Source organism: Cnephaeus nilssonii (assembly GCF_951640355.1).
Source record: "Cnephaeus nilssonii genome assembly, chromosome: 6".
Classification (NCBI taxonomy): Eukaryota; Metazoa; Chordata; class Mammalia; order Chiroptera; family Vespertilionidae; genus Cnephaeus; species Cnephaeus nilssonii.
This window is the reverse complement of record NC_137077.1, coordinates 43,063,563-43,086,438: the sequence shown is the minus strand read 5'-3', so window position 1 is coordinate 43,086,438 and position 22,876 is coordinate 43,063,563. Positions and strand designations below refer to the sequence as shown.

Genomic DNA, 22,876 nt, shown 5'->3' with positions numbered 1-22,876 from the left:
AGTTAATGAAAATTTGGGGCCACCTGAAGGAAGATTGTACAAAAGTGTTGTTTTGCAATTTACTCAATAGAGAATAGGGAATCAAAGGTTTCAGAGCAAAAAAAAGTGATATGCTTGATTAGAGCACGGTTTGGGGAAGATTTCTCTGTCAACATAGAAATGATCAATTGGTATGAGGCCTGATGAAAGTGGGGAGGTAATTTAGAGGTAACTCCAACAGTTAGAAGATGATCAGGTACCAGACCAAGGCAACATCAATGTCCTGACAATAATTGTAATAATTTGTTTCAATGAACCAAAGTACCAGGCCTTCCTTCCTTAGTAGGGTCTTTATAAACAAATGAAGAACTTCAGAAGTGTGAATGTCATGTTTCCAACAGAGACCCTGGCTCATGAATAGGTTTTACACAATGACAGGTATGATCTAGATGGAGTGTATCAGTTATATTAAAAAATATTTAAGGATGTGTATGGGAAAGTCCCTGATGAACTAATCAAATGTACAATACAAGAGACACATTATCATTAGTCAAGTAAACCACACCCAAAGCACAGCTCTGCTAGTGTAGGCCTCAGCATCTGGTAACACCCAACCAGGTAACAGGAAGAGAGCATTGCCACTGTAGAGCTCCACTACAGGATAAAATAAAAATCTCTTCAAATTTCTTGAAGCTTCTTGGTATGTATATCTGAAATTTCACCTGTAACCCCTGTTAGCTCTTATTAAAGGGCTGTATGTACTCTGTGTCTGTACTCTGCCAAAAGTGTGAACATTATTTCAGCACCTTGAATCCAATTTCTTTAAAAAATAATTGTTAAAAAGACCTCCTGTACTAAGCCCTGGCCAGTTTGCTCCGTGGTTAGAGCGTCAGCCTGCGGACCGAAAGATCTGGGGTTTGATTCCTGGTCAAGGGCATGTACCTCAGTTGTAAGTTCCCAGCCCTTGAAGGAGAGAGCGTGGGAGGCAACCAATTGATGTGTCTCTCTCACATCAATGTTTCTCTCTCTCCCCACCCCTACCTCCCTTCCACTCTCTCTAGAAATCAATGAAAAAAATATCCTCAGGTAAGAATTAAAAAAGAAAAGAAAAAGACCTCCTGTACTTTACTTTTACTTTTTAAGGTATGCATTTTGTGACACACACAGCTGTGTTTCAGACAGTCCCTAGGTATATCAGTACAAGAAAACATTAAAGGCTATTTTCTTCAATTACCTAGTTGTAGTATTATACTAATGTAGGTAAAGTTCATTGCAGTTAACAGAAGAACATTTTTACAATCATCTCATTTCATCCCTAATATATAATCATTTTTAAAATTGTATGTCGAAAGGAAAAATGGAGTTTTAAATTATTTATTATTATTTCCTTAAAAGGTAAATGTAGCCTACATCTATAGCAGATTTTACCTCTTAGTGTTTTCAATGGCAAAATCACACCATTAGAATGTCATTAGAATGATTCAAAGGAATTAGGAGCATCTGCTTTGCAGAAGGCAGCCTAATGTGGTGGGAAGAATATGGCCCAGCTCTGCCTGACTCGGCTACTCCCTAGCAAATCCTTGGGCAAATCCCTAACCTCTCTGAGATTCCATTTCTTCATCAGTAAAATCCTAACAAAAGTACTTTCTCCATGGGGTTGTAGTGAAGACTAAAGGAGGTTTCATTTATAAAGTGGTCACTTCCAGGTACTTCCTCCCCTGAAGACCATTGTTAACATACAAGTGACTCCTGGTCATTTCCATTAAAAATGAGCATGACAGTAACATCAACTATCTATTCCATTTATTGAGTGGTTATATATGCTATTCTCAGTATTAAAGGATATTTAACACAACAACTCTACAAAGAATGAATATTATCCTAATTTTACAAATATTGAAACTAAGGCTCAAAAATCATATAGAAAAAGTGGTGAAGTCCAGATTTGCTAATTCATAATAACATGCATCATTAGTTTGCTCAATATTTAGAATGTCTATTTGTGACAGGTACTGGCCTGTGCATGAGGATTACTAACAGACAAGGCCCTGTTGCCTTGCCTGTTATCGTCTCATGTGGGACGTTAAACAGAGAAAAATGAAATACTATGTTATTTTGTAAGGTTATAAGTTGGTGGAGAAAATTAAGCAGGAGGAAGTTAATAGGGAGCATCGGGAGTAAGGAAAGTTGAAGAAGGCCTTATTATAAGGTGACTTTTGAACAGAGATGTGAAAGAAGGGTGGGAGGCAGGGAGATATCTGGGGAAAGAGTAATCTGGACAGAGGGGACAAAAAATTGCCAAGGCCTGTGCTGCGTGCATGACTAGTGCAGGTAAGGAGCAGCCAGGGGTTGGTGTGACCGGCTAGGCCAGTGGTCGGCAAACTCATTAGTCAACAGAGCCAAATATCAACAGTACGATTGAAATTTCTTTTAAGAGCCAAATTTTTTAAACTTAAACTTCTTCTAATGCCACTTCTTCAAAATAGACTCGTCCAGGCAGTGGTATTTTGTGGAAGAGCCACACTCAAGGGGCCAAAGAGCCGCATGTGGCTCACGAGCTCGGTTTGCCGACCACTGGGCTAGGCTGTGGGTGCCTGGGAGTATGAAAGGAGAGAGGTCTGGGAGGGAGCATAGGATTGTGATCCTGCCTGGAGGCCCCACTGTGCACCTGGGCTCCCCTGCTGTGTGAAAGGGGAAGCAGGAGAGTGACACAATCTGACTGAACATGTCAGAAGAGCCACTCTGCCTGATGGTTGGAAATGCATCATCTCTGGGCACATTTGAAAGGATGGGCTGACAAGATGTACTGATGGACTGGATGGACTGATGGGCTGGACGTGGACGTGGTCTGACAAAACCCAGAATGGAATTGCCATTTCCTGAAATGGGGAATGCATTTCCTGAGATGAACACCTTTTGAAGCAGATACAGACAACATAATACTAATTAACATGTGTAAGTACTTGTTATGTGCTGGGCTCTTGGCAAGCACTTTTTGTGCATTGTCCCAATTAGTTCTTATACCAAACCTTTGGATTTACCAGGGAAGAAATGGAGATTCAGAAAGGTGATAACCTGCCCAAGGTCACATAGCTACCAACTGGCAGAAATACATCTATATGACCCAAGGTCAATACTCTTAATACTCTTAGTACTCCCTACACTGAGAAGTATAGAATACAAAATAAAGGACCATTGGGAAGGAAGTAGTATTAGGTGATGGCTGGCATCTCTTAGGCACTCAATAAATATTTGCTAATGGATGAATAAATGAAAAATTAAATGTATGGATGGTGGTATAAAAGACCAAGTTTGATGAGGAAAAAAACACTAAAGACTCCATTCCAGAGAGAATAGACTCTGGAAATATGGATATTCAAGTCTTTAAAAAGAGAAATGCCAGGAAACCAAACATATATTTGCCTGGACCAGCCCTATGGTAAGGAGAGGCCTTAAACTAGTACCTTGAATTGTTGGATGAAAAGGCAGACATGAGGAGATGACACATAACATTTTACATACTGCAAGTGATTAATGCAGGTTATATCAATAATAACAGAAGTAAACTCAGAATTCCTTACATTTAGTCCAACACAAGAGACCACACAGCCTTTTAAATAAAAAGCAACCTTTTAAGTCAATCAATGAAACCACCATAAGTGGCTTAGATACCAGAATGGTGTTTGTGGTCCCCTTATTTGCAAGATCATATCCATAAATCACTTCCTAGACTTTCTCTTCACATTTTTTCAACCTTTACGTGATTTTGTTTCCTCGTTCTTACCCTGCAGTCCTTGGGATAACAAAACACTGAACCAATTCAAGTTTTTAAAACAGAGAACCTGCAAGCAAGGTAGACCTGGGGTTCTCTTCTAACAAAGGCATTGCCAACTTTTCATTAAACTGGCAAAATATTTATGAGCCGTTTCACGTTATTAAGTTGAAAAATAATCAGCAATGAATTCTTTTAAAATGTTTAGACCTCCTTTTCAGCAACATCTGTTTGTGGTAACGAATCTAAATAACAACACCAAAGAAAGTAAGAGTTAATAAAATAAAATTCATTCATATCTAAAAAAATTTTTAATGACTGGCAATTTAAAGAAGCAATTTAAATAAAACAGACAAATACTGGTTTCTGATCACAAAGATCAGATGGAGATGGGATGGGGGTGGGAGTAAATACCTACATCACAATGTCAAAACCCATCATTTGAGTTAGAAAGTTCATGACAAAAACTCAGTCTTTACAGTAACAACAAACAATGACTTTTACAAGGACTCTACTATTCTTTATATTCCATAAATTGGAAGAACTTGTTTTCTGAAAACAAAACTCTGAAGTCTTTCTAGAAGTTCTTCCATGAACTTCAAACAATATGTCTTTTATAATTACATTTACTCAACATACTTTTCCTCAAAAAATTCTTCTGGTTCTTGAGACTTATATCCACACATAAATACTTAAAATAAGTATGTGGTGTTTACTATACCGTCACACACACACACACACACACACACACACACACACACTCAGTTTAGAATGAATAATGGCAGCCAAAGTGTTACCACAATGGGTCAAACTCTTGTGGTCCTGTGGTATTTTTGAAAATGGGAATCAACAAATACCTTTATTTAGTTATGATCACGTTAATAAACACCCAAACATTCAAGTGCTGTTGCTGTTGTTTTTCATGACAACACCCATAACTGCAACCTGTTAATTTAACCAGTGATGATAGATAGCTAGATAGACAGACAGATAGGTAGACAATCTGGATAGGGCTTCTACTCAATTCCTATCCTGGGAACTAGTGAAGCGAGGAAAGTTCAAGGTCTGTCCTGCCGTCCCTTACCCCCTCGGAGCAGGAGTTTGAGGGTTACCCACCCACAGCCTGCCGCCCAGGAGTCTCCTCTGCCCAGTCCCCGCAGGGCTGGCGTTGGCCCCCTCCCAGACTTGACCCTGCCTCCTGGCCCGCCATCCTCGGGCAAGGGCGGAGAGGCGCCGGGGAATTCGGGGCCGGGCTCCCGGCGGCTTCCGCATTCGCGGCCGGGACCAGGAGGCAGGGGCTGCGGGCAGCGGGCAGGGAGGCTCCGCTGCGGCTGGACCGCGGGCGGGGGGCGCGCCCAGCGCGGGGCCGCGTACTCACCGAAGGGGCCGCGCGGGCTCGGGACGCCTGCTCGCCGGAGACCGGATGGGGCACAGCCGCGCCCGCGGCCTCGCTAGGAAGCGCGGCGAGACGGACCGGCGGTGTCTCCGCCGCCGCTGCTGTCACCGAGCTATAAATACCGGCTCGGCCCACACCCGCCGCCGCTTACGCCGGGCGCCCTCCGCAAAGTCCGCGGGCCGCGGGCCGGGCAGCGGGAGCGCAAGGGCGACGGCGCCCGGCAGGTGACCGCGGAGGCTCCAGCTGTGCGGCAGCCTCCGCAGCTGGCGGCATCGCTTCCCGCCGCCCCCGCCCCCTCTGCTCCCCTCCCTCCTGCGCCGCGGGCCGACTCCAGCCCGCGGGCCGTGCGCGCCTTGGCCAACCTGCCTGGGCCTGGCCCGCTGCTGCAGAGCCAGCAGATGCGGGCTGGCGGGGGACGCTTTAGGACTGGGAGGGGGCGGGGGAGAGGGGGACCGGCCGGCTTCAGCCTTGCGTGGCAGCAGCTGTCCAGTCTTCCTGGGGGAATGGACAGACTTCTTAAACCCACCATCCTGCAGGGAACCAAGGAGGTTCCCAGGTGGGAAATCCTCAGAGAGCTGCAAACTTTCTAATGCAGCCTCAGGTCACAACGCATCCTTTCTGCTTTAGTGTGTTGGTGGTGTGGTGGGGTGGGTATGGGGAAGATAGAGCCTGTGAGGAGTAGAAGTCTTAGACTTTTCAGCCTGTCGGGTCTGTCACACATATGCAAATATAGCCATACATATTTATAGCACACACATTAATACACACTTAGAAATAAACAAATATATATGCATGTCTACATATGTATATACACATAGTTAACCACACAGATATATAATAAGCGTACACACACACACACACAAGCAATTTTTAACGTTTCTGCAGCCTGAAATTCTCAGGAGCCTGTCATTCTGTAGTGCTCAAATGATTCACCTGCAGCTTGGGGGAGGAAGACCCTTGGACCACGTTTGGCCAGTACCTTTCTTCTTGAGTAACCTTTTCCATTTAGATATCTGTGGCCTTTGTTTCCTTCCACACTCAATAACAACTGCTACCTCAGTTTACCAGTTGCTTATCATGTATTAAAAAGCTGCTCTCCAACATACTGATATTCCATGCTAATGGAAGTGATCACTGATTTGTAGATCTCAAATGGGAAATGGAATAATTCATATATGCCTACCATAGCTAGGTTATGAGGAAACTAGCCCTTCTCCTGGACTGGCATGATTCAGAAGTCGCCTTGGTAGCAAGAGAGAGAGAGAGAGCTGAGATGTCAGCAGATCTTACAATGGGTGAGAGAGAGCCATTGCTAAGTCCTGTGGGGTAGTTAATTAACACAGGGGTGATTGGGAGTTCACCGCCATACGTCTCCCAAGTTTGACATCTTTTCTAGCCTTTAAGAATGACTGCATTTTTTCTACATTGCAGTCATAGTTTGTGATCATCTGATGAAACTCTTAGTTTAGTAAGATTCTCTTTAGTGGGGCTTTCAAAAGTTTTCCCAGGGAGTTATTTCCTATGCTAGCCCTTTGTTCATTTAACTTTGACACTTCATACATCTTGCTGCAATTTATTGCAACGTCTTTTTCTCCCCCACTAAGCTATATAAACTCTTTGAGGGCAGTTTCTCACCATTGCATCCTCAATACCTAATGTAGTGAGTTCGAGTAATGGCTCAATAAGTGGCAGATTAACCCTACAGATGAATTGTTAGATTCTACTATGCTTTTATAATTACAATTAGGAATATTTTACAAAGAATTACTATTTAAAATGGGTTTCAGGTGTTATCTGTTCCTTGCATCTCCATTTAAAGCAAGGAATATTCAATCAGCTGAAACTAAAAAAAAAATTAAAGTTTCATAAATAATGCAATATAATACTGAGATCTGTGGTATATTATCTCCCTTCTCCCTCAAAAAACAGAAGGCACTTTTCCTATCATTGAAAGACAGTCAGTAAAACACATATTTCAAAAGCTAGTGGGGTAAAAATGATTGGGCAGCTTCTCTTCTGCCTACTTGAGAGATAGAACTCACTCTACTCCATGGAATTTCATGGGTGTCCAGTAGAATGAACTTAGTTAATCAGAACTGAAATATCTAGCTTCGGTTACCCGGAGCTTGTTACCTACCTTTAGATCTCTGTCTTCTTTGCATAAATCTTGCTTCCTTTAATGATAATTTTAAGAATAAACTCAACCAATGTTCACAATTTGCTCTTACTTGACAGCTCTCAGGGTTTAAAGAATGTAGTTTTCCAGGACTACTTCAAGGCAAAAATATTGAGATGGGCAAGACTTTCTTCAATATCAGTGCTCCCTTTTTACCACTGGCCTGGCCAAGAAGCGTGTGCCCTTTGCTATAGCAGCCACCCACGATCTTCATTTTAGCCCTATCAAAGGACCAAGTGGGAATGGCCTCTACCCTTGATCTTTGTCAACCATATTCAGAGATAAAAGCTCAACTTATTGAAGGCTTATAGTGTACCAGGCCCATTTCATCTAGTAAAACATCTAATCTCTGAAACAGACGTGTGAGATAGATGCTATTACTATCGCTTCCGTGTTTACATTTGAGGAAAGAGACACAGAGAGACTGAGTAGTTCATGCAAGATCTCATGACTAGCCAGAGTGATGGAGTGAGGATCAGAAGCCAGGTAATGTGGTGCACCAGCCCATATTTTAATCCCTTACTTTATACTTCCTTCCCAGGTACCAGGGAAGGGATGTGGTATTTACAGTCAGGAGATGTGAAATAGGGAGCATTGGTATGAATTTTAGTTCTACCACTTGGGAGCTAAAACCCTAAGCAAATTGCTACTATAAAATTACAATAAGACTCCCTAGATCAGCCTTTCTTCACCTTTAAATTTGTGAGATGTTAGAGGAGGAACCAAGATGGCGGCATAGGTAAACACCTGAACTTGCTGCCTCGTACAACCACATCAAAACTACAACTAAAAGAAAAAATGGATATCATCCAGAACCACGGGAAGGCTGGCTGAGTGGAAATTATACAACTAGAAGGAAAGAGAAAAGCACACTGAGACTGGGAGGAGGTGCGGAGGTGCGTAAGTGCAGAGGTATAGAGGCGCGTGTGGAAATAGGCTGGCAACTGGGTACACTGTTGTCTTTTTCAATAGGGAGGGAGATACAAGCTCCCAACTGCTCTGAACTCCAGTTCCGGGCGAGAGTCTGGGGACCCAGACTCACACAGGGAGAAACTGGACTGTCTGGCATCGGGTCGGAACATGAGGGGGCTTTCTCTCAGAGGTGCTTGCAGCGATCATTATTCCTGCACGGTGCCGTGGGACACAGAGACCCGGGGACCTCTTCAGGGCAGGGCTGACGGGCAGCCATTGCTGTTTGCTCCACCTTGGTGATTCCTTGAGACCCCGCCCCACCCAATTTACAACCCCACCCAAGCTGTGCACAGAGGCTTTTGCATATGAATGCCCTGGCCTTTTGCAATCTAAAACCTAACAAACTGCCCTAACTGGTTTGGCTCAGTGGATAGAGCATCAGCCTGCTGACTGAAAGGTCCCAGGTTCGATTCCAGTCAAGGGTATGTACCTTGGTTGCGGGCACATCCCCCGTAGGAGGTGTGCAGGAGGCAGCTGACTTATGTTTCTCTCTCATTGATGTTCCTAACTTTCTATCCCTCTCCCTTCCTCTCTGTGAAAAATCAATAAAATATATTTTAAAAATAAAAAAAATAAAACCTAACAAACTGGAGATGGGTCAGAGAGCCCCAGAACCTCCAAAAGAAGGCCCAAGGCCCCACAGCAGCTTGCATTGCTTCACAGCTGGGCCTCATCTGGGCACCTCCAAACCCCAAACAAAGAGGAGGAATCTGCAGATCTCTCTGTAGCTCCAGCTGGGTGGCCTCAGGTAGTGGCTGACTTTGCACCTCCTTGGAGATCCAAGAGCCAGTGTACCCAGTGGTGAGAGTGAGACCATCCAGATTACAACTCCTCACATCCATAAGAGACACACTCAGGGGGCAGACTCAGTGATTGCCAAAGCCCCAGTGAAGCAAGTCTTACCCATAAGGGTGTCTCCAGCACAGAAGTTCTCCCATTGTAGACACAACTGGTCCTCACAGCCAATTGGCCTGGAGGTCAATTTCTCCCAGGGATACCAACAGCAATCAAGGCTTAACTACAATAAGACTGTGCACACAGCCCACAAAGGGTTGCACCAAGAGTGTCCACCTCAGGTAACTGAGGAGGCTGAGCCACTGGGCCCTATAGGACACCTAGCAGACAAAGCCACTCTATCAACACAGGGAAGCAGCCAAAATGCGGAGACAAAGAAACAGGTCACAGATGAAAGAAATGGAGGAAAACAAATGACTGGATATAGAGTTCAAAACCATGGTTATAAGGTTACTCAAGAATCTTCTAGAAACCTCCAAGAAATTTAGTGAGACCCTCAAGGATATAAAAAAGGACCAATTAGAAATTAAGCATACACTGACTGATATAAAGAATAATATACAGAGATCCAACAGCAGACTAGAGGATCCCAAGAATCAAGTCAAAGATTTGAAATACGAAGAACCAAAAAACACCCAACCAGAAAAACAAAAGGAAAAAAGAATCCAAAAATATGAAGATAGTGTAAGGAGCCTCTGGGACAACTTCAAGCGTACCAACATCAGAATTATGGGGGTGCCAGAAGAAGAGACAGAGCAAGATATTGAAAAACCTATTTGAAGAAATAATGACAGAAAACTTCCCCTACCTGGTGAAAGAAATAGACTTTACAAGTCCAGGAAGCGCAGAGAACCCCAAACAAAAGGAATCCAAAGAGGACCACACCAAGACACATCATAATTAAAATGCCAAGGGCAAAATACAAAGAGAGAATATTAAGGGCAGGAAGAGAAAACCAGTTAGTTACCTACAAGGGAGTATCCATATGATTGTCAGCTGATTTCTCAACAGAAACTATGCAGGCCAGAAGGGAGTGGCAAGAAATATTCAAAATGATGAATAGCAAGAACCTACAACCAAGATTACTCTACCCAGCAAAGCTATCATTCAGAATTAAAGGTCAGATAAAGAGCTTCACAGATAAGAAAAAGCTAAAGGAGTTCATCACAGCCAAACCAGTATTATATGAAATGCTGAAGAGTATTCTTTAAGAAGAGGAAAAAGAAGAAAAAGGTAAAGATAAAAATTATGAACAACCAAATGACAACAAATACATATCTATCAACAAGTGAATCTAAAAATCAAGTGAATAAAAAATCTGATGAACAGGATAAACTGGTGAATAGAATAGAATCAGGGGCATAGAAAGGGAGTGGACTGACAATTCTCTGGGTGGAAGGAGGTGTGGGGGGTGCTAGAAGAGACTGGACAAAAATCATGCACCTATGGATGAGGACAGTGGTGGCAGGGGGGTAAGGGCAGAGGGTGGGGTGAGAACCGGGTGGAGGGGAGCTATGGGGGTAAAAAGAAGAACAACTATAATAATCTAAACAATAAAGATTTATTTTTAAAAAATTTGTGAGATGTTAGATTTATATATGAATTTAGGGGTCCTATTTAAGAACAGATCCTACTCAGGATTTAGACTACTGTTCTCCCGATTCTCCATCTCAGTCACTACCACACAGACTTAGTAGGAGTTATAAATGCCCTAATACATGGCAGGCACCTATATAGTGGTAGGTATATAATAGGTGCTCAATAAAGGCCATTGTTCCTTCCTAGCAAAATATACTGTTCCATGAAAACTTCCCTTAGGATCAAAATGTATCAGCCAGTACACAGATGGTGATTGCTTATTTACAGAAATTAACCATCTCCAGTGTTGGCCACCAGTGTTTAAAAATGGTATAAAAATAAGTCAATAAATAAATTAAAATGGTATAGATAGAAGCCCCGGGAAGAAAACAAGATGGCAGAGCTTCAGATCTCTCACTTATCCCATTCATGTTTTAACCCAGTTTTGTTTATTTTCTGTAAAAGGAATTCAGCAAATTAGCCACAGTTTCAGACAGTGTCAGGGAAATGGTAAAAATAGTTTAGGTAGGAAACTTTCAAATCACACTCTCCAAATATCTGCCTACTCCACCTCCACATACGAAGTCAATCCTGCAGACCAGCTTAAACTGTGTCTTGTTTATATACAATTCCTTTGTAAAATATCTCCCAACAGTACAGATAATTAGAAATAACTACATGAGATGATGTTTTTCTGTTCATCTCACATATCTCAATAGATTAATAATACAGTTATACTCTGTTTTTAAAAAAAAGACAAGCTCAATATACATTTCAAAAATTGGTGAAAATTTTTGAATTATGAGCAAAATGTATCTTCTCTAAATGACCTTTTTAAAGCAAAGAAAACTATAGCTGGAAGCTTCAATAACTTCTACCAAGTCAATCAGGAAATACTTTTATCAGTGACTTGATGGACTCCAGCAAAATTATTTTTAACTTCCAATAGGTCAATCAGGATGATGCTAACGGCATGCTCCAAATATAAACAGTGTAATTTCCTTATTTCCAAAGAGGCAAGAATAGAAATTTGAACATGATCTATAGTTTTCTTCTGATATTTAAAGGCCAGTGACTCTACTGGTCAGATTTTCCTCAAGTCCTAACTGCAAAAATCCAGTCCTATTGTACCCAATGGACACTAATATATTTGAGGCCACATGTCCTGGATTTTGCTTGGAAAAAGGTGGTCATCGCATGTCTACTGCTTGGAATACTAGAGCTTGTAGTCAGGAATCCTGGTTCTGCCACAAACTAGTGATGCGATGCTAAGCAAATTACTTGACCTCTGTACAGTAGCAGTACCGGCCTCAGAGATTGTAGAGAGAGTAAATAGTGTTACACTTTTAGCATTTGTTCTGGTACATATTAAGTTCTCCCTAAATGTTCTTTTTATCATCATTATTGTTCATCTAATCCCTGCCCTGCTTATATTCTGCATGTCCCAGCGTTCCCTTTACCAAAGGACTGATTCACCTAGCCTTCTCTTTAGCCTACAAATGGCTGGGCAAAGCAATTTTTCTGGGCAGTTTTTAAATTAAAGGAGTCATGCAGACAAGGTGAGCTAGCGGTCAGAGCAGAAGTAGAACCATCACCTGCTTGGTGGCCAGCATCAGCTCTGTCTCATACATGGACCTACCTGTCCTGAAGTATCTGCATAAATGCAGCAATTCTGTCAAATTCCTTTTGTGGTGACAGAGAGGACCATTGCTCCACTGCCCACTCCCTCCAGTGCCTTTCTTGGCCTCTTGCCTTCTCCTCTGCCCCACAGGCTCTTGCAGATGCAGAGGCCTAGGAACTGCCAGTGCCTGACTCCCCGGGAGCAGTGTTCCATGGAGATGGGTGATGACTTCATCCATAGGAATCTGACTGCTGGCTTTAAATGGCAAATTTGCCTTTGTTCCGTTTTGACCTGACCTTTTCTTTCTTTCTGCTTGGTTTCTCCTAAAACAAATGGTCTTCTTCCTTCTTCTGTTTCCAAAAGACCAACTTAGACAAGTTTTGATAGGCCTAGCCCAAGGTGGGGGACGGGAGGCGGCTTGATTTGAGGGAACACAAAAATAAGCTGGCCTTCAAGAGCCTTCATTTCATGTAAAGTATCAAATCCACCACCCAATCAATAAATATATCCAAAGCACTGCAAGGTGCTGAGGTTTCGTAGATGGATACAGCATGTCTGTTTCCTCAGGAAACTCATGCTCTCAATGAGCAGACAAGAGATGGCTTATAGTCTCCATAAATAGCAATACAAGGTGACATATGATGAGGGCAGAATGTATTTTACTGACCATTAGAGCGACAGCAATTTGAAATGGAGAAATAAAACTATCCTTAGGAATTGCTATAGAAGGCCAGATGGAACGCTTGACCGGCTCTGAGATGGTTATCTGAGCAGACTGTGTTAACTCACAGAGGCATGGAGAGCCACAACCCCTGCAGGTTTCCTTGGTTCTGCTTTTCCCGTCCCCACTCAGAAAAACCTCTGCCTGCACTGAGATAGTAATATGGTCTTTGTGATGAGAGTCCTCCATCTTCTCAGGCTACCACAGGCTCTCAAATAAACCCATTTTTTTCTTCCACCAAAAAATAAAAGAAGGCCAGATGGAAGAAGAAGCTTGAGGCAAACATTGAGAGATAAAGAGAATTTAGATAAGCAGAAGAGAAAGAAAAGAAGAAATTCCCAGCAAAGGGGCACAGCACTATGAAAAGGAAGGAAGGAAGGAAGGAAGGAAGGAAGGAAGGAAGGAAGGAAGGAAGGAAGGAAGGAAGGAAGGATGAATCTGAGCATTGAGAAAGATACGGGTCATGATTTTAGAATAGGTGGCCGTGGCAGGAGACATATATGCAGAATGATTAAGCTAGCTCCTTGCTGGACAGCGTTATGTCTATTTCCTCCATTGTATTTTTACTAGGGGTGCTAACCATTCTACATACTACATTAAACATAATCTTCCTCTAATATCATCACAGTTCTTTATATCAAAGGGGAATTCTGGTCATTGCATTGGCAACCGACCATAGACTGATGCACCTATGGTGTATCCATTCACAATCACTACACTCCAGGCACTGAGTGCAGGCAGACACAGAAAATACACAACAAAAATCCCCAGTGTCATCTAACTCCCCTGGAGTGGGGCTTGCATATAGTACTGGACATGAAAACAGACAACTGAGGTTTGGTCCCCATCTCTAACCCTTGTTCCTCCTCTCTTACCCTTGGCAAATCACTTTATGGTTCCAGACCTCAATTTCCAAGGCTGTAACAGATGGAAATTGGACTAGACAATATCTGAATGCCCTTCTGACTCTAGCACTCTATTGTTGTGGGGTTGGCCACAACCTGATTTACTGATAAGGAGACATGTTAAATAGGATTTAATTCAGCCAGCCATCATTATCCCTGGAATCATTAGTAGAAAACAATAGCAGGAACCCTAGACTCTGGGGTCTGTAGTTTTATGGGTGATATCAGAGTGGGAAAGATGGCATTACCAATTTTGAAGCAGATGTTCTGGCAATTGGAAATATGGGGAGCATATCTATTCTCAGGGGGTACTGAGATTCCAAACACTGGAGAGGAAGTTCAGTGGCTTTAAGGAAAGATGGAATTTATACATGTGAAACAGTTAGAGTACCTGGCATAGAGTAAACCTCCATAAAGGGGTCGTTACTATTGACTTGTCCCAGAACAACTGGATTATACTCAGAAAGCCAAGGTAGAGTAACTGAGCAGCCATTGCAAAGGTTGGGTAGCAAAGCATCAATTTGGCGGGCATGCTGATTCCCTATGCTCCTTGCACCCTGCATACTAGTCCCTACCCACAAAAGGTGCATATGCAGATTTCTGGCTTGAGCAACTTAAGTCAATGATGATGCATTTCAATAAAATAAAGAATATAAGTCTTTGTGCAGACTTTGAATGAAAATACAGTCATGTGCCACTTGACAGGGATATATTCTGAGAAGCATAATTAGCTGATTTTATCATTGTGTGGACATCACAGAGTGTACTTACACAAGTCTAGATGGATAGCCTATAGCCTACAAGCCTGTACAGCATGTTACTGTACTGTGCTTAGATTAAGCACAAGAAAATGATGCAATCAAGAGATGCAGACAACATGAAATGTTGAGGCTGCTGCTATCATAACACAGCATAATGTTTTACAGCACACTTTTGTTTATAAGTAGAAAAAGTATAGTCTAACATAACAATAAAAAATATACTATAGTTAATACATTAACCAGCAACAGTCATTTGTTATTATTATCAAGTGTTTTGTACTCTACATAATTGTATGTGCTATACTTTTATATGACTGGCAGTGTAGTACGTTTTTTACACCAGCATCACCACAAACACCTGATCGATGTGTTGCACTATCACATTACAATGGCTATGTCACAGGTGATAGAATAATTTCAGCTCCATTATAATCTTATGGGTCCACCATTAGACAGTGATAATTTGGAGATATCCAGGTAAAGATGGTGAATATTTCCAAGAGGCGGTTGTATATACAGATCTCTAACTTTGGCAGGAAACCAGGGCTGAAACAACAGATGTGCCAGCCACCAGCTGGCACTGATGAGTCAGTGTTTCCAAAGTGTGTTCTCCAGACCATCTGTGTTACAGTAAACTAAGGTGGGTGTGAAAAGCAAGCTCCAGAACCCACCTCCTGGATCAGTCTCTTGCAGTGGAATTTAGTAATATGTATTCTAATAAGCTCCTGAGTGGTTCTTACCCGCATTTAAGTTGGAAAAATACAGGTAGAGGGAATTATTGATGTCATGGCTCTATAGAAAAAGTTACCTAAGGAGATTGTAGGAGAAAAAGGCAGCCAGGGAAGCCTTTCATGCAGCCCTTTAGCATCTAGAATTGAATGAGTAAGTCTCAACTTTGACTTCACATTGGGGTAATCTGGTACTTGAGACCCATCCCTGACCATTGAAATCCATATCTCTTTGAGGAAATGAGGTAGGCCCTTTTCCTCCAGAGTCCCAAATAGCCACCCTACAACAAAACTTGCAAAGTGGGGGCAATTTGGCCAGTGGATTATTTACTTTGACTCTCACACTACTTTAAAACTTTAACTTAGTTGGAAATATTTAAAAACCAATAGATCTCCTATTTTAAAAATAAAACAACCCTTGAATTTCTAGCTTATCATGAAAACTGAAAGAACTGGCCTCGCTGGGCCTACATTCTTGAATGGAAACAGTTCCCCCAACAGCACCTTCTGTGGTCATTTAAATTAGCCGGCTGGTCACCTGGCCTCTGAAAGCATTTGCACAGTATCCAGGGGCTTCATCAACTCGGCTTCCCCAGCCTCCACCCTGCATCCGGGTCCCCACAGCAGCCTCTTGCCACAGATCTCCAAGCCCCCCGGAGCATACTACACAGTTTGGAGAAACCGCGCGAAACAGGCCCCATGTTATCTTCAGGTTTTACCCTCTGATTCTAGAGCCCATTTCTTGGAGCTGCAGCTGGCGAAGTGTCAGGTCACAGGGGAAGAACTGGTGCGGGTGCCGGGGAAGCAGTGCTCCCTCAGGCTCAGGAGAAGTCTGGCACTGATACTGATACTTCCGCTCTCTACCCGCAGGGCGAGGCTCCCCGCTAACCACACATCAGCGGCACCCTTCATTCCTCAGGATGAACTCTGGGGAGCCCCTCACCTCATTGAAATGACGCTTCTTTGGGAGGGAGCATCGCCGGCTTGACAGGCCACAGAGCTTCCCTAGGTCTGTGGAGGGCTGGTTTCCTCTGCTGAATTTGAGACGTGTGGCCTTCCCTGTAATAATGAACATCCGCATTTCCTTTTTCTGTTTCCTTTACTTTCACAAACATTAGCTAATGGAGTCATCCTTATTTTGGAAAATATCAATGCTAGATATCTGTATGTAATTTTTAGTGTTATAGTGCTGTGAGATGTATATATTAATGTAAGTAATTTGTCACTTAAAACTACTAAACTGGCACAAAATGTTTCTTATCTGCAGTATCAAAAAAAAAACCTTGAAAATTAGTACTTGAACTGATGTGGAAAGTACTTCAATTAATTCACTATCAGCACACAACGATAAAAGTTACACAATTTTGTTTGAAGTTTGCAGCCTCATTCAAAGGAATGTGGTTATGTTCTTGATTATGTTATCTTTTAACTTAAGTAAATGTGTCGTGTAATACAAAGAAGGTAGATTTTTGGGCGAGTTAGGCAGATCTAGATTCAAATCCTACTTTGCTACATACTCTATCTACAACAGATATCCTTGTCTAAAATATTTAGCTAATAATATATGTTACAGACCACAGTGAGGATTAAATAAAATAGTAAACGTAAAACATCTGCTCTATACTGGGACATCTTCTATTACCTTCTTAATAAATCTTGATTCATTCCCATGGATAACAGGTCTAGTAAAAGTCCTCACATTTTTAGAACTCTTGTATGAATACCTCATCAAAACTTTAATGGAAAACCATCAGCATGCCCTCTGAGCCCATGATTTTTACTCAATATTTTCTTTACCATGTTATTTGGGTTCAATTTGTACAGTAGTTCTGATATTATTATAATTACTATTAAATAGAATTCTCTGTAGAGAAAAATATTTTTGAATTTCAACAGATTGCCATTTACTTCAAGCAATGTTTACTTCATCCATTTAGCAAACATTTACTGTCTACTGTAGGAACAGCTAAAATAATATTAATCCTGCTCATCTTATAGAGAAAAAGACAGGTAAACATGTCATTGTACTACATTATAGAAACCAAGGAATAAATATCTTATAAGAACAGAGTATAGATCCACTAGGTTTGACCATAAATATGGGAGGATTCACAGGCAAAGTAACAAGTGATATTACAAGATTACTATGAAAAGAATTTGGCCATCACAAATAGAGCTTGTTTTAATGGCATTTTACTTGTTTATTACTGTACACTAATTTGTGTTCTGCTCTGTGAATCCATAGGTTGCTCTGTGTATGAATGCCTTGTCCCAAAATAGATTTACCACATTTAAGAGAGATACATCCAGAAAGCTTTAAAAAAAGATTGCCTCATTTCCAAAATATCATTATATATCATTATATAAATTCATAAAACATTGTAAAACATAATGGAAAAAGTTAAAAAGCTTTTTTTTAAAAATATATATTTCTATTGATTTCAGAGAGGAAGGGAGAGAGAGAGATAGAAACATCAGTGATGAGAGAGAATCACTGATTGGCTGCCTTCTGCACACCCCCTATTGGGGATGGAGCCCACAATCTGGGCATGTGCCCTTGACTGGAATCAAACCCTCAAACCCTGGACCCTTCAGTCCACAGGCCGACACTCTATCCACTTAGCCAAACAGTCTATGGCTTAAGGGGCTCTTTAGACCTATAAGGATTTTATAAATACTAAGCTATAGCCATTTATAAAATTACTGAAATTAATTTTGTCATGTAACTGAATTATGTTACAATATATCATTACTGAAAAAGCATTAATCATGAATTTACTTTATTTTGAGATGCCAAAGTTTTTATTATTCTCTGGGAGTTTGTCTGCAGTAATTAACAATAAAATAAAGATCTTGTCTTGATATGGGTGTTGAGTGGTTATCTGGGCTCACACAAGAGCCAAGTGACTTTCTGAAGCTGGTCTATCATAGAAGTCAACTCACATTGGTACCTTGGTAAAAATACACATAAATAAGCACATGGACTGGATCTTGGATGCCCCTAGAGAAGTCTTGAAATCTTAAACATCCATTTCATATCCACAAATGCCTGGATCTCTTAGAGTTTGTAAAATGCATTGAAACCCATCAACTTTTACTTCTTTGTAGTTGTTGCCTTGAAAGAGACAAACAAGATGTTAGTCCTGCACCCACACCTACAGCTAGTTCACAATGTGGTGTTCTAGGCCCTCACGGCTGTCACGGTAAAAACTTAGCTTTCTTGAGAGGGTCAAATCCCTTGTCCTTCCCCACTAAAGAAACACAATAATTTAATAATTCAGTAGCCTTGCAAATATCACATTTGAAGTTTTAAAAAAGGAAATTAAAATGGGAATCAGGAAAGGTGGGGTTTTAGTCAGCTCTGCCACTGCCAGCTTGTACCACCTTGGACGAGTTTGTTAATCTCTGTACCTTCAGGACTTCAATGCATTTTTGTAAACTTTAGGAGATCCAGGCATTTGTAGGGCTTCTCCATGGACATCCAAGTTTCACTCCATGTACTTATGTGTATTTTTACTAATATACAGGATTTCTTCATGTGAAAAATAAGGGTATTGGACACATCAATAATTGTCTATTTAACCCCTAAAATTCTATCGTTCTAAATAATTTATATGATGTGATAATAAATGCAAATTTTACTCATTTTGTGTCTTACTTCTCATAGAAAGGCAGACAAGTTTGGTGAAATTTTAACTCAATTATTTGTCTGTATGTTTGAGACTAATTTGTCTTATATTTTTTAGTGATCCGTGCTCTTCCTCCTGCTGTCTTCTGATTATGGGAACAATAAAGTGGACAATAGGCATAAAATTTCATATCTGCATAACAAACAAAGCTTGCTGCTTATTTTTCTACAACAATGCTTTGTTTGGTTTGGAGCAATACACCTTTAATTACATGCCCCTAAGAACTAGAGAGCTGGAATATCTGAAAAAATATGTAGTGGATGATTTTTTTTCTAATTTTATTTACCATCTTTATTCAAATCCTTTATCTGGGAAATATAAAATAAAATACAATAAAATTCTTTGTAGAATTCAGCATCAGCCTACAGAGTAGTGATACATAATTCAGAGTAACCACCCAGTCATGACTGTGATAATAGAGAAAATCAATGCTGTTGGGTTGACATCCCTTCTGAAATATCATAAGAAGAAACGTGATACTACTCTGAGAAACAAGATAGCGAAGTTCATCTTACAGTAGAATCTGCCACCAATCAAGCCACCAATCAAGTTTCAGAATCAAAAATCAGAAAAATCTGCAATAAATAGATAGACTCAGAGACAGGTAGAGGTCCCTACTCTTTTTCACTTTAGCAAAACTATGGGGCAAAAAAAAGGGGGGGGGGGCAGTGAAAGCTTGGCATAGACTGTGTCTACTCTACTCCATAGAAAGTGAATTATTAAGTCAACAATCAAACAACTGGTTCAACAAGCCTTCTTCCCCACCCCATATTTAATGACTCAATCAGTAGCTGTGACCTAATGTTGCCTCTTCCCATACAATACAGTCTTCAGCTCCATGTTAACCTGGTGTTGTCAATTTATGCAGCCCATCACAGAGAATTATGGAAACCCCTTCGGTTTCGCTAGAGTGGTGTGATGCTGAGAGGTATTTCAAGTTGAAAAAGTATATGACAAGGAAGGAAAAGGAAAGCATGGAAAGAAATAAAAGGTAGAGAGATATTATGGAGCTATGTGATTCTTTAAAATATTATGAACTTATATATCTCACTAATCTCTACTTCTCACTTCCATTAAAAAATACCAAAATATAAACTGAAACAGTAAGGGTGATATTAAAATGTTAAGATTAAGAGAACAGAGATAAAATTAAAAAGTAAGAGAAGAAGGCTAAAGTGGGGGTGGTGGTAAGTGCAGATTGCTTGTAAGTTAGAAAACAACTATCTGTTTAAAAGTTATTTTCCAGAAAATGGAATTTAAAAAAAGTCAGCACTTTCTTTGATGTGCTTTCGACTCACCACAAGAAATTTGATTCACTCAAACACTTAGAACTGATCATATATAAAGGGGTGGAAGTGAGAATCCATCTGCAAGTTTTAAAGTGCATATAGGAAAAAAATCAGTGTCCTTTATTCAGGAACATTATAAAGGTGCACTTAAGATTCTACAAACTCATCAACAAGGCATCCTTGAAAAATGAAACCTTCTATCCCTCGTTTTCAAGATGCTAAGTGCTAGCATATACCTGTTCTATAACTAAGTACATATTTTCAAGTAAGGTTAAGCCAAAAGTGAACATAAAGTCTCCTTGCTTCTGTATGTTTTTTAAAATAGCATCATTACTCATGAGATAAACTGAAAAGTGTCTCTAAATTTAGTTCATGAAACTAACCTCTTTGAAGAATAAAGCTCTTATGCTTGCATTAATATAGCTGATATAAGTAAATTTTATGTTGGTGGGGAATAAAGAAATAATTCACAGACTAAGGCCAAGCTTAGACAAAATTGTGTTTTTATGTATTCTGTATTGATGCTAAGTGGAATCAATCAATATAATAAGAGTGTCCCTTCAAAAATATTCTGGGACATTTGTGTTCCTACATAACATAATTTATAGTCTGAAAAATAAAAAGTGATCTTTAACTTAAAAGAATGATGTCATCCCTTGTCAGTCTGCTCTAAAATATTTAAATCATTTCCACTGCCTTCAGGAGTAGTGGAAGAGTCTCTTTGTGGCTGTCTAAATTTATAAAACTCTTAAGCTCATTCCAGTCATTTAAGGATATAAATTCAAATTGTGCTCCTACCAAGTCAGGACTCCAAATGAAAATAAACAAATGCACATAATTTTTCAATCCTACAACAAAAGGTCTAACTCATCCTCATTTTTCTCCCAAGAGGAATTTTTATTCACTCATTATGTTTTAAAAACACACTTACTGTCAGGAATATAGTCCCCTCACCAGCTTATTATCCCTTCAGGCAAGGCCAATGCCTTTGACAGAGACCCATAAAGATGACTTTTCTGAGAGTGGATTAACAGGCACATTTTCTATACAAATCACTCTTCCTAACAATTTAGAACTATTTGAATTTTTATTCAATTCCATCACTTATTCTTATGTTTAAAAGAGCATATTAAAACCAATATTTATACTCATTTAAAGTGGACTTTTGAAAGACCCTTTATCTGCTCCCAGGCTGCCGAACCCAGTGTGCTCCTGGACAGGTGGAAGGCCTAGGGCAGCCAATACATTTATTTCTGGGTCTTTCACAGCTCCTGGTTTCCAAATTATCTCAATGGATTCTAAACTCTTCATGGCCTTCAGGCTGTCTGAAGTTTTAATTATACCATCTGTACATATAAAACCCTAATATGCAAATAGACCAAACGGTGGAACAACTGAACAACCAGTCGCTATGACGTGTGCTGACCTCCAAGGGGCGTGCGCGGAACATGGCAGGCATCAGCCTCAGCGAGATGGTGGAGCAGGTGAGCGGGACACCAGACCAAGGCGGGGTGCCCGTCACTGTCATCGAGGTGAGCCTCTGGTGGTTACTGAAAATTCTTTGCTCCCGTGCACCGCGGTCCCATCCGGCACTTGCACCTGTTTCCGGCGCCAGCCCCACTCACACCCACTGCTGGCCCTGGAGCCACTGCTCGCACCCACTGCCAGCGCCGGCCCTGCTCACACACGCAGCTGGTGCCAGAGCTGCCACCCACACCTGCTGCCAGTGCCGATGAGCAGATGCGAGCCGCGGCTGCCTGCCCTGATCACCCCTGACGGCTTCTTCACCTCCCCCTGCACCTGAGGGGCGATCGGGGCAGCAGCTGCCACTTGCACCCGCTGCTGTCACCGGCCCCAATTGCTCTGCACCATCAACAGGTGCGAGCAGGGCTGGCGCCATCAGCACGTGGGAGCGGCGGTGGGACCAGGGCTGCAGGCAGACAGGGGATGGAGAGGGGGTTCGGGGGGCAGGGAGCCACAGTGGGTGGGGCCAGGCAGGGGTGCGGAGGATGGGCTGATACCCACCCCACCCCTGTGCTCACCACAGCCTTGCAGCCCATAGTTCCTTTCAAGGTGCACAAATTCGTGCACTGAGCCCCTAGTTTTGTATAAAATTAATATACATTGGATGTCAGAGAAAATAATGCTAGCACCACATCATAGTCTGGGTCTCAGGTAGTTTATTTTCAATAACTTCCAACAATCTAGCACTTTAATGAACCTTTAGTTTATGACAGAAATATCATTTTTAAAAGGTAATCATCATAATGCAGTTAATTTCAGAAGCCTGAGGAATGTGGAGGATTCTGCTTGCATCCAATGACCGAAGTGAAACCCTGGCATATGATGGCTCAGTCTTTTCTTTCTTTGTAACTAGTTTCTAAATCCAGAGTTTGTTCTCCCAGCTACTCTTTTATCTCAACAATCTCTCCAAATTTAGACTGTCATGAGTAGTGGGCAGGAGATGAATATAAGTAATAAGAGCTAACCTGCC

General features: G+C 41.3%; 1 protein-coding gene across 1 annotated transcript in view; it reads right to left on the bottom strand.

The window, feature by feature from the left end:
- Positions 1-5,417, bottom strand: part of TMEM117 (transmembrane protein 117) — a 434,132-nt gene extending 428,715 nt beyond the window's left edge. Inside the window, exon 1 of the mRNA XM_079775887.1 lies at positions 5,130-5,417. The gene's annotated coding sequence lies outside the window, so the exon portion shown is untranslated. The remainder of the gene's footprint in view (positions 1-5,129) is intronic.
- Between the last annotated feature and the right edge of the window lie 17,459 nt (positions 5,418-22,876).